The sequence below is a fragment of the Doryrhamphus excisus genome, linkage group LG9 (genome assembly GCF_037039965.1).
Source record: "Doryrhamphus excisus strain RoL-2023G ecotype Guam linkage group LG9, RoL_Dexc_Guam_v1.1, whole genome shotgun sequence".
Lineage (NCBI taxonomy): Eukaryota > Metazoa > Chordata > Actinopteri > Syngnathiformes > Syngnathidae > Doryrhamphus > Doryrhamphus excisus.
Genome location: NC_136365.1, coordinates 22404733 through 22421334, shown reverse-complemented (window position 1 = coordinate 22421334; position 16602 = coordinate 22404733). Strand labels below are relative to the sequence as shown.

Sequence of the window (16602 nt, the reverse complement as noted above, 5' to 3'; positions counted from 1 at the left end):
AAAAACAATAAATTGATATTTTTTTCACTGTCTACCGTGACTCTTAAGGGGTCCTTGACAGGACTCAACTTTGCTTAAATGTGTTATATTCCAGTTCCATATTCCAGTTCCATATTCCAATTCCATATTCCAGTTCAATATTCCAGTTCCATATTCCAGTTCAATATTCCAGTTCCATATTCCAGTTCAATATTCCAGTTCAATATTCCAATTCAATATTCCAGTTCCATATTACAGTTCAATATTCCAGTTCCATATTCCAATTCAATATTCCAGTTCCATATTCCAGTTCAATATTCCAGTTCCATATTCCAGTTCAATATACCAGTTCCATATACCAGTTCCATATTCCAGTTCCATATTCCAGTTGCATGTTCCAGTTCAATATTCAAGTTCAATATTCCAATACAATATTCCAGTTCAATATTCCAGTTACATATTCCAGTTACATATTTCAGTTCAATATTGCAGTTACATATACCAGTTCAATATTCCAGTTGCATATTCCAGTTCAATATTCCAATACAATATTCCAGTTACATATTCCAGTTCAATATTGCAGTTACATATACCAGTTCAATATTCCAGTTGCATATTCCAGTTCAATATTCCAATACAATATTCCAGTTACATATTCCAGTTCAATATTGCAGTTACATATACCAGTTCAATATTCCAGTTCCATATTCCAGTTCAATATTCCAGTTCCACCGTACATGCCAGCCCGGAAGTCCCCAAAGTGGGGTCCTTCCAACACCCACGCTGTCCCGGCAGCCACCCGCAAGGGTCCTGCCGGTTCTGATGAGCATGCCGCCCCGGCCATGCCCCAGGTCACTCCTCCCCAAGCCTTTGTGACTCCGGACTTTGGGACATCTGGGATCCGTCCTTAAGGGGAGGGGGTACTGTCATATACAGTCTGCCTGTTTACTTTCTCTTGAATGCCTTGGTTGTGGTTTTGGTGTGTACTGTTGTGTTTCTGTTGCATTCACTGTCCTTGCTACATGGAAATGCTAATTTGGTCTTTGATTATTGTGTTTAGCTTCTGGCGTTTGTCCTTGGAGCTCCGCATGGTCTGGATCTTTCTGTTGGTCCCCCCTCCTGCTCTACTGGCGCTATTACAACATTTTTACCTGCCCTTGGGTCCTGTCCCTGTGGGGGTGCGGCCAACCCGACACCACGCCCTGTCGTCAATCAAACTCCACAAAGCGAAGAACCAAAGATGAGAATTTAAAACGGAGGTACAAGAATCGTTTTAGCCCCCAAACGTCGTCTGTCAGCACGTTGCAGTGCATAATAATATTCATAATAATATTCATAATAATATTCATCACCTTGACAAAACACATTATCATCTTGCCTGGGGGGGTAAGGTGGTGCAGGTGTGCCTAATTCAGTGCACATGCCACGGCAGCACAAACAGCAGCTATTTGTAAAGTTCTTTGTGGCCGGTGTCGATATGCTAACGAGGCGTTACGGGGGCAGTGGAGCGTGGGGACAAACCGAGTGGGAAGACAAAGACGGCCTCATTTGGCGTAATGGTGGCCCTTTAACCACCGGGTGCTCCGGCTAGCTGCTAATAAACTGGCTACAAATCGAGTGTGACGACAAAAAGTTTCAACTTGCTGACGCTTTGTGTTCAAACACACACACACACACACACACACACATACGCACACACGTTTGCCCTAAATCACCAATATGAGCACAATTGTTGGGATCGTTGCTACGCTTTTTTTTTAAAGCAGCAACTTGAACGTTTGGATCAAATACCAACTTTCCGCCATTTGGACGTACACAGGAACACTTTTTGGAAGATGCTCGTGCTATGGCATCGACCTTGGTGGCGCCCCCCCGGCCCATTGCTAAGGTCGTTGCTAGCATCATATCATTGCTTATTCCTGGTCCCGGTGGCTATAAAATATGGCCTCTATCCTTATCCCGTGCCGGTGCTGTAGCTGTGATGCATTCACAGGAGATTGGACAGATAAGCCCCATCACCCCCCCCCCCCTTTGTGGCAGCCGTTAATAGCTTGGAGGGGGGAGGGAATGACTTGCTTTTTTAACAACAATGCTGACGAGCTGGCCTGAGAACATCCGGCACACGTCACCAAAAGTTCCAAAAGTTCCCCCTTGGTGGGATTTCAAGAGGAAAGTTGAACACGTCACGTGACAAAGGTTGTAAACAAATAGTCAAATAGAGCAGCGGTGTCCAAGTGTGGCGGGGGGGGTTCCTACAGGAAGGGTTACGGTACTGTACTGGATAGCGGTAGTGCCAAGGAGAAGCCAGGGATGGAAAAGCCTCTTCCGTGTCCCGTTTGGGAAGCCTTGGCCTTGCTGGTGAAACACGCAAGCAGACAAAAGCAGCCGGCTTTTATGGTAAAAAAAAAAAAAAATCACTCAAAAGTCCATCAATATATTCCAAATATGAATAACTACAGTATGTCAAGTGAGAGGTCAAAAGGAAAAAGTGTCAATGAAGTTCATTAAAAAAAGTATTTATATGAATAAAATCCAATTCACTTTTCCATTCCGGTATCAAAAGATCAGCTTTGATAGTTTGAACCGAAATAAAATGTTTGATTTCATGTCTTTTGCCTCGACTATCAATGGACTTTATTTTTTTGGATTGAAGTTCATCCAAGTGACTCCAGCGTGAAGTCGTCGTCCAACCACATTTTCATCACGAGTTTTAATCCCATTCATTTCCGCTGGTGTAACGCCGCCTATCATGTCAAAGAAAAAAGGATTTCTTGTGGCATTTCGTTCAATTTCTTTGAAAACAATTAACTTTTGATATGATGAAAAGGGACATTTCTGATATGGATGTATATATATATCCCAAATATGGAGCGGGTTGGAAGTGACTTGAAACCAAATGTGTTGCATTTTTTATGGAAACAATGAATTGTCATGCTGCAATTATTCCTTTATTTTATGACACACACACACACACACGCACACGCACACACACACACACACACACGGCCTAATGAGATTTTCTTCTCTTCCTGCTCCACTGGTAATTAGTTTTATTAAAGCAGAACAAAATGATGGCGTGTCAGCAAATGCAAAAGTGAATATTAATGAAAAGGCAAATGGGAATTGCTGCTTGAGCACGGAGAGTAGTACTCGCAGGGAGGAATACTTTCCTTTTGTTCATGGACAACTTGGAGGGCTCTCATAAGTTCTCGTAAGACCACAATGTGGAACAAACCCACCTGTTTGGTAGCACCAGGCCTGGATGATAACAAAGTGGAATTGAACCGGATCATTTTGCCAGCCTGGGTAAATATCACCATGTGAACGCATGTTGGTTTTCCTGGCGTCTTGAGGGTTCACTCTGTGCATTGCTTCTTTGTTGCATTGAACAACAGCATGAACGGGGTGAGCTTTTGTGTCAGTCATACAGACGCTGTGTGGGTGGGTGGGTGTAGGCGGGGCCGCTAGCATATGCACAGAGCGCAACGTAGGACAAATATAATGAGTAGATTGCAATACACAGTAATGCCTCGTTTTTCAAATCCTAACTCTTTCAATGCCAGTTCACTTGTGGTGTGCCCCAAGGCTCTGTACTAGATTCCCTGAACATCCACCAAGTTCCATTTTGGTAAAAACTGACTGTTTTTACCAATTATGAAATATTAATAATAATTATTTTTCTCACCTCTGTCGCTTGTCCTTCCTCCTGCAGAAGACGGTTCCCCCGCTTGGCCAGCCGGCGCCTAAAGGTAAAACAAAGAATGGCGTCAACATGCAAGCTGCTGTTTGTACTTTTCAGCACGAAGGGATGACGGTTCCGTTTGGGAGCGTTTAAATTGCTAGCAAACATGCTAATCAGTGAAGGCAGGTGTCCGTGAAATGCGACATGTGCTGCTGCTCAAAGCTCTCCGCCGTCGTTTGCTCAGGGACGCTGACAGACGGCAGCCATCTTGTAAATATCTTGTTTTGGTGAGAATCTGACCAAAAATATGGTGGAATGTGGCCCTTTTGTGGTCGAATCCGACCTACTCTTACTCCGAAACCTGCATATAGATGCAAATGGTAGATCTGGGGCCACATTGTAGCGTTAGAACCTCATTAAAAAGTCACTTTTGCTTCACGGGGAGGAAAACCAGCAATCAATGTGCTCATTTCTTTGGCTACACTTGTACTGCCACCGCGTCCGAGTGCAAAGACACCATGATGAATGATAGGAACTCTCCTCCCGGCCTGCCCCTGGGGCCCCCACCCCTCCGATCCGTCCGCTAATAAAAGCATTAGTCCTCCAAATGGAACACTTTACTGGGCCATCCCGCCAAAAGCACCAGCTCCAATTCAAGCCAATTAGGGAGGCCGGCGCCCCGGCCGAGGCATGACAGCCGGCTACGACCGGATCAAGCGCTTCACGCGGAAGGCCGCCCACGCTGACCTTGACGTGACGTACCTGCCAGGGAAGACGAGTGGGAGGAAGAAAGGATGCAAATCTGCCACTTGGATATTTTGTATTAAATATGCCAAGAAGTGATGCTTCATACGTTGCATCTCAGCTTTGTCATATTGCTATAAAAAATGACATTATTTTGGTAAATGTTGTAATTGTAATGTTATGACTTTACTCCCATAATATTTTGACTTTTCCAACAACCTATTATTCCAAAAATTATAATTTTATTTGGTTTTGTTAGTTTTTCATAAGATGACAGCTTTTTTTTTTTTTTGAAAGATCATATATTTTTTCTGTAATATTTCAACTCCATGACATTATTTATCATCATAACATAATGTGTTTATTCTCATGAAATTAATTTTATAATATACTTTTTTCTTGTAATATTTTGACTTTATTCCTGTAACATTTTTCCCACCCATTTCTGCTGTTTTTAATTTCCCAGCTATTTCAACTTTCTTCTTTTTTCCCGTAATACTCAAACAGTTTCCCCAATCCGATTTTCCCAAAATGACAACGATAGTCGTTGTTTTGTTTGTTTCTCAAAATGACATTATTTTATTGTTATTTAGAAAAAATGACAACCTTTTTCACAAATAATTTGACATGATGCTAATAAAATGACGATGAAGATTTTGCTAATTTTGCTAATTTCATTTTAAGGCCGAAGCTCTACATTTTTCAAACCAGACGAGGTAATATTACAACACTAAAGTAGGGACTTATGAGGATGCAGAAATCATAGAAATCATAGCTAATAACAGGAATGTATATTTTAGTATTTTTCCACGAAGACCAGATGTTGCATCCTGATTCTTAAATCACGTCAGCCCTCAGGGTCCAAACAGCAGAAGCAGGAAAAAAAAAAAAAGTGTTATTTGCTTAGAAGAGGGTGGTGGTGTGGATAAAGAATCGTGTTGTTGTTTAGCCTTTGGGCTAAATCAATGAATTTTAATAAAGCTAGCACCGGTCCAGGTCTGGTGGAGGTGCTGACCCAGGAGGACACGGCAGCACATTCCTAGTTCTTATTATTAATGGCGGCGCACGCAAAGCAAGGAGAGCTAGGAACTGATTTGGATCGCTTCTTGTTGGCCGCCGGGAAAAACATGAAAAACAAATAAGAAGCAGCTTCTTGGAGAGAGACAGAGGACCCTGAAGGACTCTGTAGGACCCTGAAGGACCCTGAAGGACCCTGAAGGACCCTGAAGGACCCTGAAGGACCCTGAAGGACTCTTTTGTCTCTTCATACGAAGCCTGGCCAAGTCGGACCCTGACACGACCTCCATATGCTCCTGTCTACAGTCCACTTCTGCAGACCTGCAACAGGCCCAACCACTTTGTGTCTTTTTGCAGCACACCATGCACACTCACACGTTATATGGGGGGGGGTTTCCCTCCTGATTTTTACCATGTGACCTTGCACGGCTCCTCGGGAGGCTTACTTGCTGCACTCTCTGAGTGTGCACGCTATAGCAGCCCCGCCTCCTGCCACAGAGACAAACAGCGACAGTGTTTGACTGACAAGAGGTCTCGTTCCGTACAAGCCATTGTTCTATGACGGGCCACGGCCATCATTTTTCCACTTTTATGACCTTTAAATGTTGGATTCTCCTTTTAAAAGATGCCGTTTCATCCAAATGAGGTTTTTAGGTTTTAGCCCCCCCCCCAACCCCCATAAGGGCTAATTTGTCCCAGCTGATATCCAGACTGACAAGCTGACAGCACACAGGAGCCCCCCCCCCCCCCCCCCCCCCCCCCATGTCTCCATCCAGCATGGCGGGAGGGATGGGCTTAATGCGGTTCTGGTAGCCACACCCCCAACCTCCAAGGTCCCGAGAGTCCTGCTCTCGCATGACGGAAATATATTCCCCAACAAAATCCCTCTTTTTGGACATTTCCCATCGCAATCAGAATTCCTTTCAGCAGCAAAGCCGCACGCTCTCATTTGTGGTTTCTTCCTTTTGGGATGGAAACATTCCGTCCTCAGGACAAGAACGTCCAAATAACAGACCAGGACTTTGGGGGAATGGCTGGAGATGTTCCCTCAATGTTCTCCTCACTTCTAGCCACGCACCTCGGATCGATAAGCACCGGAATTCTTACTAATACGGAACACGGGACTCCTTCAAAGGGGAGGGTGAATGAAAGGATGAATGGATGAAGGTCACAGCGACCTCAAGAAAGAATGAATGGATGAAGGAAGAATGGATGAAAAGAATGGATGAAAAGAATGAAAGAATGAATGGATGAAGGAAGAATGAATGAAAGAATGAATGGATGAAGGAAGAATGAATGAAAGAATGAATGGATGAAGGTCATGGCAACCTCATGAAAGAATGAATGGATGAAGGTCACAGCGACCTCATGAAAGAATGAATGGATGAAGGAAAAATGGATGAAAAGAATGAATGAATGAATGAATGGATGAAAAGAATGAAAGAATGAATGGATGAAGGAAGAATGAATGAAAGAATGAATGGATGAAGGTCATGGCAACCTCATGAAAGAATGAATGGATGAAGGTCATGGCAACCTCATGAAAGAATGAATGGATGAAGGAAGAATGGATGAAAAGAATGAATGAAAGAATGAATGAATGAATGAAAGAATGAATGGATAAAAGTCATGGCAACCTAATGAAAAAATGAATGGATGAAAAGAATGAACAAATGAAAGAATGAATAGATGAAGGTCACAGCGACCTCCACGAGACCAGGCAAGGCGACTCCACTGCTTTTAGTATCTCTGGGGACTGGGGGGGGGGAAGGAGGGGTGGGGGGGGGGGGGTTATTACAGTCTTCTAGCCCTTCTAGCACCAATTTAAAAATATCTGCCCCCTTTCCCCCACCAACATGACATCAAGCCCCCTGGGGGGTAAAAAAGCGGCCAGTTATGAGAAGAAGTCATAACGTTTTGTAGAAGAAGAAAACAAATACCATGAAGTAAACCCTCACGTCATTCACTAGCCACTGGTAAATGATCCAGGTAGAACGTACAACATGTACAGCATAAACACAACTTGTACAAGATCCTATCTTTATGTTAATAATAATTTTCTTTCCCAGGCAGTCCTTGAATGCACCATAGTCGCGGTAAGATGTGTCATGGACTACTGACAGGCAAGACAAGACATCAAGACTGCCGATGAGGGAGGAGGGGCTCCCTCCTTTAAATTGGGCTCTAAATGATAACAACAATGTTACATTACCAGAACTTGTTAGAACCCCTGGGGTCACCAAACCCCCAAAACAACCAAAAAAGTCACTTGTTTATATCCTTGTGTATATGAATGTGAGTGTGAATGGTTGTTTGTCTACATATATGTGACCTGGGATTGGCTGGCCACCAGTCCAGGGTGGACCCCGCCTCTCGCCCCGAGACAGCTGGGATAGGCTCCAGCACCCCCAGACCCTCGTGAGGACAAGTGGTAGAAAATGAATGAATGAATATCCTTGTGTCCGCTCTTATTTTGAGTGCAGGAAGTGTGTTGTGTGTGTTGATGATGTCACTCGGACTTCCCAGGCCGTCAGTGGGCATGGTAAAACACAACAGGGTGTCAACACACTCATACAGCCGCACTAGCATGCTAGCATGCTCTGCTAAAAGCCTCCATTCACTCTCTAAGAGAGGACTTTCCAAGGCTTTAGGCCGCCGTTCCGACATGTTTCGGTCGGAACTGGGCGGGTTAGTGTTTGGGATGAGATTCCACCACGATTGAGCGGTCCGTGGGGGAAGCGCTTCTCCTCCGGATGACAGCATTTCATTCCTGTGATGTCACTTTCCACGAGAAATCACTTTTTTATTGGCCAATTCCAAGATTCCAGGGAAATCATAGGGTTCTAGAATTAGGACTTGATGTGTGTCATTATAGGGCTTTTTCTTTGGGGGTGACCCAAATACTTATTATTGTGAGAGAGGAAAAAAGGTAAGAAAGCACATTGAGCAAGTTCCTTTGCTGTAAAATAGCGGCAGCCACATTAAAGGTGAATTGAGTGAAATATGAAAGGAGGGTTTAAAGCTTTTTAAAGCTTATCACGGCGACCTGGAGGCTTTTTAAATGACTACAAACGTGAGGAGTGAAAATGTGAAAGGTAATTGGAACGAGGCTTTGATGAGGCAAAGCTCTGCGGGCCTTGCTGGAGTCGGGAGGCTCCTTGAGGAGGTGGCAGGTGGAAACGGGCTCATCATGAAGCCGCACCAGGCCACGGAGGGGCCGCCGCCTGGCCGCCCCTCCGTGGCCTCCTCGCGGCGACAGCTGTCACCTTTTCTTCCGGGCTTGGGGATGCCAGGGATGAGTGGAAGTGTGGGACGTGACGGCATGGAAGGAGGAAACCAGAATAAAGCTCTGCTTGTGCTCCCACGAACCAACCAAGCCAATACCAGGACCACCAGGACCACCAGGACCATCGAGGTTACATTTTTCCCTTCAGAATAAAACTTCCTTTCTCCAGCAAATTCTGGACAAGGTCTTTGAAGATGTTTTTTTCTTCCCGGGAAAATGTTGTCTGATGGTTACTGGACGGCACTCGGCACCAGTAACAACCTTCAATTGGGTCCAGGATGGTCCGAGTCTTGACGGACAGCCACTGTGATATATGGCTGTTTTGTTTGGGTGCACCACTTGACTTTTTGTTCCGTGGGCCTCAGGATGTTTGACCAAGTTTCAAATGACCGTCTTACTGCGTCCAAACTCAGCACTGCAACTTTGTGGCATTATTGATTCGATATCACGGAACCGTACGAAGACTTTTAGACATAGACCTCCACTACTACGACTGCTACGAGTACTACTACTCAGCGTTTGAGCCCAGAGTTGAAGACAGTGGCAGCGGTTGGAGTTGAGGTCACTTCTATTTCGGGAGCAGACAGTCAGACTCCGGCAGCCGGCAAAGAAGAACAAGAAGAACATTCTTTTGGGCTTGTGAACATGAAACCGAGCAGCAACAGGAAGTCAGTCGGTGTGCGGCTGACACTCCAAATTAAAACATATCATTTACCAGCGCTGTCAGAGTCGCTACTTTGCCCTGGTGTGGACGGCAGTCTTACAGATGAAGTTGAAGTAAAGGCCAGCAGTGATGCACCTTTTACAGTCAGGAACAGATGATTGACATGGGCTAAGATCACATGCAGTATATATGAAATATGATTGACACGGGCTAATGATGAGATGAATGACATATGCTGTGCATCAGTGGAATGCTACCAAACTCAAGTCAACCTGGCTAGAAATGTTCTCTTTGGAAGTCATCCATGGTGGTTTTCACAAGCAGGAAGGACCGCTAACATCCAACGCTAACATCTAATTCTACCACTTTGTTCAAATTCGATTTTTTTTAAGTGGTCGTTTGCATTGCCACAAAAAGGCGTCCATTAAGACGCCACACGCATTTTCGTGTTTTCACAGATGTAAAGACCGCTGCAGCGTGTGTTCTAGTATTAGCGACACCACCGACTTCATTTTTGTTCCCAAACTGGGTGAAATTCCGGTTGCTATCGGCAATACCGATCCGATACTTTGTGCAAATATGCTTCATGTGTCTGCTACATTTTCTAAAGTAGTCAAGCTAATATACAACATCAGAAAATACCAAAGTACAAATATATCTGTTAGCAAAAGTACTGGTATTTGTTTGAGAATAGTAGGAATATTTTGGCATATGCTCTCCTTAGGCGAAACTTTGTGGCAATTTCAAGGATTTCGTGCAACTGGCATCAATATTTTCCGTGGGTGGACGCTTATTGCTTACACAGGTGAGTATCTTTATCCGAGTCTCCCACAGTAAACCACCTTCCCATGACGTATAGGTTGGATACTTGTTCACACGGCGGTAAATCAAATCAGATTCATATCGGGTATTCATATCAAGATCTGAGTCACATTTTAAAAATAATAATCATAGTAGTAGCACAATACTATTCCCCTATGCAGTAGGCACAATCAAATATACAAATAAAATATAGCATGTGATACTGAGTATGTCCATCCAGCTAACAGCCAATAAGCCTGAAAACAAGCTGACCTTATTTCAAAGAATGATGCTGTTGGATGGATGGATAAACGGACGGATGGTTTCGTAGCTACAGATAGCGTATGTAACCTTTACATGACCAACAACATTCTACTAAGCTCATTTCGTCAGCGTACCTGCGCTTAGATTAACCCTAAAACCGCAGCTTGGTAAATCCTCTTTGGGTCGCTCACTTGATGGATTTGTTCCTGAAGTGGAAGCCAACATGCGGTGGAAGCATCCGCTGATAGCGCTTAGGGAAGCTAATCGAGGCTGAGCCCATCACTGAGCTCCCAATCCATTTGTTTAGCGGGGTTTGCACCTGTCGCCCGCTCCTGTCGCCCGCTCCTTCCCCAATAAACACGGAATTATACCTCATCTACTGCGTCTGGAGAGGCGCAGTACTACAACTAGATGTTGTACTAACAATCTATGGGATTTGCATGAAAACTAATCCTAAATTACCATTTTACACATGTGCATACATTTGTAACTAATTCATGAAGGCCACAAACACCAGTATGCTAATAGTCATGGCTAAATGCTAACCATAGAAAATAGACCATCACTTTTGTCAAACTTTACTCTTGTTTTGGACGTTTTTAAATTGATAGTGTTTGGGCAGGTTAGCTACTAAGCTCTCATATTAGCTAGCATATTGAACTCCAGTGCTTCATAGTCATTTTTAACCTATAGCTTTTTGTCAAGTGGCCAGTGTTGTGGAGCTAGCAAGCTAAAACTAATGATTGCTAGCACATTCAACTCAGGTTGTTTTTTTCCTAAACTTAGCTACCTGTCCATTTAGCTCATTTAGGTCTTTGTTAACTTTAGCATAATTAGGGCAAAATAACAAAAAAACAGAGTACAAACGCGACTATGCTAATAGTCATGGCTAAATGCTAACCATCAAAAGAAGAAGATAACTTTTGTCAAATTTTCTTTTTCAACTGATGTTTGGTCAGGTTAGCTAGTAGGCTAGATAGCGCACTTCAGCTAGTATTTTGTTTTTTACTGTGGTCAAGTTAGCCAGTGCCATCCAGCTAGTAAGCTAATGTTAGCTAACACATTCAATTGATACTGATACTGTTTTGGATACTTAATTTGTTTTTCCTTCTGTCAGGTTATCAGCCTCCTCCAGATCCAGTTTCATCTAGCTAGCTAGCTAGCTCAGTTGTGGTATGTTGGTGTTTTACTGGCGTTGGGATTGTCTGGTGGCTGTTTTGAAACAAAATCTATTAAAAAAGACAAAAAGTTGTTTCCACGTTGGGCTTGTGATTGACGCCTTTGCAAGGAGTGTTTTGTTTGGATTAGCTAGCAGGTAATTAGGACACGTAGGATTTGGCTGTGCTCGTTCATGTCTCGAGATGTTTGAAATGACGCGCTAACGAGTAGTGGATGAGACCTTCCACGCTTGTCGACATTCCTGCTTTGAAAAGAGGAAGTAAAAGACAAACAAAGCACTCAGCGGAAGCCCATTTTCTCTTCCTGATTAGCTGGGATGCGGACCCCTGCCAGTGGCGCTTAATCAGGACTAATAAGCCCCCTAAAGCCTCGCAAACATGGTTTGCGTATATCAACATTAACGTTCACGCGTACGGGGGCTGCAGTGGGTTGATAAATAGCAATGGAAACAGGAGTTGAGAACTTTGATCCCATGATTAGAAGGGATTCTTAATTGTCGGGAGTCAAGCCGAGTTCGGAGCCGCTTTAGGGTGTCGCCGGCGTCCCGCATGTGGGCGATCAATAACAGTGGCATTGCTAAGGACGGAAATAAACTGAGGAAAGCACTAAAGCGCTTGGAGCGCTCACTGCGGGAATAGATTAGCGGCTAAACCTGTCACACTCCACCAGATTAGCAATAAATCATCCTAATCACTTCATCAACAATACCTCTTAGTTGCTTTTTACTGCCGTGCGCTGCTTTATGTTCCACCAGCAGGAGACGGGAACCTTTAAACAGGAGCTAACAGGTTTCATCTACCACTTTCATTTCGACGGGGGGAAAAAACGGAATGTTACGATAAAACACCCATGAGCATCAGCTAAAATCTGACAGATTGCGGATTGCATTCACCTTGCTTTAGTGGTAGGAATCATTTTCAGGATTTTCCTTCCTAAATGAGGGATCAGCCATTCCGGGTAAAGATATTACCTTGAATTGGTTTGGTAAGCTCATTGATCCTGGAGAAAGGGTATTTAAGGATGGTGAGAAGAGTCAAAGTGGACCCACAGACCAGCTCCAAAGACCTCCAACATGATCTTGGTGCAGATGGTGTCACTGTACATGGGGGGGTATGATAAAGAAGACAGCGTTCCAAGACAAACACTTGCTACCCACAGTAACATTTGGTGGTGGTTCCATCATGCTGTGGGGCTGTGGGCCCAGTCCAGGTACCGGACATCTTGAAGTTGAAGGTGGCGTGGATTCCAGTCGGCATCAGCAGATTGTTGCCAACGGTCTTCAAGAATCAGTGACCAAGTTGAAGTTGGCTGGATCCAACAATCCACCAAGACCATGACCCAAAACACTGCTCCAGTTCTACTAAGGCATCCATGCAGAGGAACAAGTACAACGTTATGGAATGGCCATCTCAGTCCCCAGACCTAAATATTATTGGAAATCTGTCAAACCTGACCCAACTGGAGATGTTTTGGAAAGAGGAATGGTCCAAAATACCTTCAACCAGAATCCAAGCATTTATTTTCTGCAAAAGTAGGATCTACTAAATATTATGTCATTTTTTTTTTGTTGGTCGGGCCCAAGTTTATGGACGTGCCTACTTTTGTTGATGATTGAATGATCCTATAAAGTTCATTTGACTTGTCATCCATCGCTGCGTTGGTCTGGAATGGCTGATCCCAACAACCGGTCATTTAGAAAGGAACATCTGGAACATTACCAGGGGTGCCCTAACTTTGTCATACCACTGTGAATGTACTCATAATGAAAATACAGAAGATGCTGTGAAGAAGAAGATGTTCCCAAGCTATGATGGAGGTCTAGATTTCCTTGGGAATGACAGCGGGAGTTGGATGTAAAGGGTTTGGAGTGTGGGAGACGTCGTTCTTATCAAGTCCTCCTCGCCTAGTTTGGAATTGAAAGTGAAATACGTGAGATGTCGCTGTCTCGGTTTTGATCTTTTTCCTTGCCTCCGTTGTCAAAGTGGTGCAAAGTGGATTTCTTTCATGTGCCCGGCATGTTCAAAGTATGGAAAATAAAGATCCATGGTGGCGCCTCGTGCCCGGCATCCCAATAAAAGGCAGCGACTGAAGAAGCCGGAACAAAAGACGGATGCTCACCGTGAACACACACACACACACACACACGGCGGGCCGGGAACGAGGCAAAGCGTGGCCAAGAGCCTTCTGGCAGCTCTTCCTGCCAACATGGCCGCCAAGGAGGGATGGATGAGGCGCTGCGGAGGCTCTCGGCAGGCGGAAGAGGCACAGATGCTCCAGTCGGAGTGTCGCCTTCTAAATATATTCCTAAAAGCCGGCCCTCTGAAAGCGCTGCTGTGAGTAGGCTACACGAGTGACCACGCAAAGCGAACCACGGTGCGAACCGCCCTGACCAGAGTCTTCGTTAGCGGAATGAAACCCTTGTGAAATTACAGTTTTTTCTCTAAATCTTTTTTGTCGCTATACCTGTAAAATTACTGCAGAATTTTTTAATTAGTTTTTTTTTCCATATTTTTCATATTTCTAGAAACAATAAGACTTCTGGCAATTCTTGGCAATTCTGACATGTGACCTTGAATTTTCAGCCAGGTCGTTTCTGAGTTCAACAGGAGAACAACAGCGAGGGCCCTGCGCCGACTGCAGCGTCGTGATTAGCCCGTTTCATTTATTCATAAAAAAAGGCGGCGGTTCACCGGCGTAGCCGTGCTAATCCACGGTGAAATTGCACTCTGATGGCGCTTGCCGCACGGTGGCGGGAACTCCTTCAGTCATCATAAACCTTGGAAGCGTTGCCGGGAAATGACATGGTCTTGTTCCTGTGTCATCCTCCATTTGCAATGACGCCAATTGATCGATTCCAGCCGATGTCCACTCGGGGTGGCGGCCGGCGTACGAGTATGACGAGGATTGTGCATTTTACGCTTCGTTTTCAGGAAAAAAGGAAACTGTCATTGAACTAGCCTGCATGTGAATCTACCCATTAGCATCCACGGCCGGCGTTAATCACATTTAAACAGCAGACCTTGGATAATTAGCTCTAAATGAGCGGCGGTTCACACCAGTCAAACGGCGTATGACTCCTTTAGAGGCGATTGGCTTTGACACCAATCAAATAATCCTCACTATTGGATATATGAGCACTTTAGTATGCTGCTCCCGTCTAATTAAAAGTTAAAAGGCTAAGCAAACTTACTCCAATTCCTCCTGAGGAGAATTTCAATCATGGATTTCGTCGGAGTGAGGGGGCGGCAGGGGCGGCAGGGGCGGGCGGCACCTCTTTTCATGCCAAAATGGTGAGAGCCCGTATCAAACGACAAAACAATCATCGTAGTAATAGTGATAGCGTGCCAGGGTGTCCCGTGTGGTCCCCGAGGCCCCGTACAGGCATTTAGAATGAGGGGAACTTTTGGGGGTACATAGTCACCAATGTGCCTGCAGCTTACTGCTGGGAACTTCCCGTTCATGACTAACTTCCACCGCTGGTCGGCGGTGCAACTGGGATGGCACAGTTGGCACTCGTGTCAACAGAACAGCTCAGTGATGGAAGGTTGGGACAAGTCCAAACATCTGAACTAAAAAGAAAAGCCACGCATGCACGGGGAGAACATGCAAACTCCACACAGAGATAGCCGAGGGTGGAATTGAACCCTGGTCTCCTAGCTGTGAGGTCTGCGCGCTAACCACTCGACCGCCGCTAGTCAACCTGTTGACTGAAATATGGCCGCCGCACAGACCGGTGTTGCAATGGCAGCAAAAAGCTTGGCGAATAATAAGAATGGAAGAGAAAACTGGGCTGCACGGTGGTCTGGTGGTTAGCATGTGGGCCACAGGAAGACCTAGGTTGGAATCACCAATGTTTGTTCTCCCCGTGTGTGGGGGGTTTGCTCTGGGTAGGCCGCTTTCCTCCCACCATCCAAATTCATGCATGTACATTGTACTTTGGTCACAGTTAACTCACGGTTAACTCACAGTTAATTAGTTAGTTGATTAGTTGTCAGCCAGACAAAAACACCAAGGAGGTGGCCATGTTTGGCGATCAGTACCAAACCACTCGACCGCTGTGCTTCCCCTTGCGCTAAATTCTTTTCTAAAAAAAATCGGTAAACCCACCAGTAAAAGGCCGGACAGACCCGGCTGGGTCAAGCGCCAAGGAACCGGGGTAGCGCTGTATTTTACAGACGCCAATACACATGAAGGCATCAAAGCCTAATAGCAAACGTTCTACTCCATAAGCCTGAAGACTAATTCAAGAAGCTTAAGAGTAAAAATTGTGTTTATTGATGATTACTTGGACTACGAAGTGTGCAAGCAAGGGAATTCCGTGATAGGACTTTATTCCCAGTCCCACGTCCATTTAATTGAATATGCTAATGAAGGCCCACCACGCTGGCAAACATAATGAGAAGCAAAAGAGGCCATGGAGGGACCATGGAAGCAAAGCCAAGCGCAAAGCCGTCAAGTGGAAGGCGACCGACGACGCTTCCTCCTTCATTTGGATGGTTACTGGATTCCATCAGGACGCAAATGATGTATCGATCCCGGCTGACCGAGGCCTCCGACGGCGGAATGCAAATGTGATGAGACCGGACTCAAACAGCTGCAAATGTCACACAAACGCGTCGCTCCCAAAGTCACTTCTGAAGATGCCGCGACGAACAACTGACCCACAAAGGGAGCATTTTTCCAAAGACTAAAGAAGCTAAAGAAGCCAAAAAGTATGTTTTGGTACGTTCCATGTTTATAAAGATGGCTGGCAGTGGAGGCCATGTCGTTTGAAAAATGGCCGGGACCGAATGAGATGGTTGCAAATGATGCATCACCGTCCAGCTGGCAGGAGCTTCCAGGGGGAGGAGCGTGCCACGGGTCTTGGATTGCAGCCCCCTTAAAAGGGGTGGATCTAACTGTATTACACCTTCCCAAATATCCAATTCTCCCTTTCAGACTTCAGCGACTCCTCTTGCCGACTTTCCCGTTGCTGAGTCAATCCAG

The 16602-nt window shown here is 45.0% G+C and overlaps 1 long non-coding RNA gene across 2 annotated transcripts in view; it reads right to left on the bottom strand.

Annotated features, from left to right (window-relative positions):
- The window catches only part of LOC144899844 (uncharacterized), a 56976-nt gene that overhangs the window by 34136 nt on the left and 6238 nt on the right, over positions 1-16602 (bottom strand). For both annotated transcript variants that reach the window (XR_013628177.1, XR_013628178.1), the window contains exon 4: positions 3665-3722. This is a non-coding gene — a long non-coding RNA (uncharacterized LOC144899844). The remainder of the gene's footprint in view (positions 1-3664; positions 3723-16602) is intronic.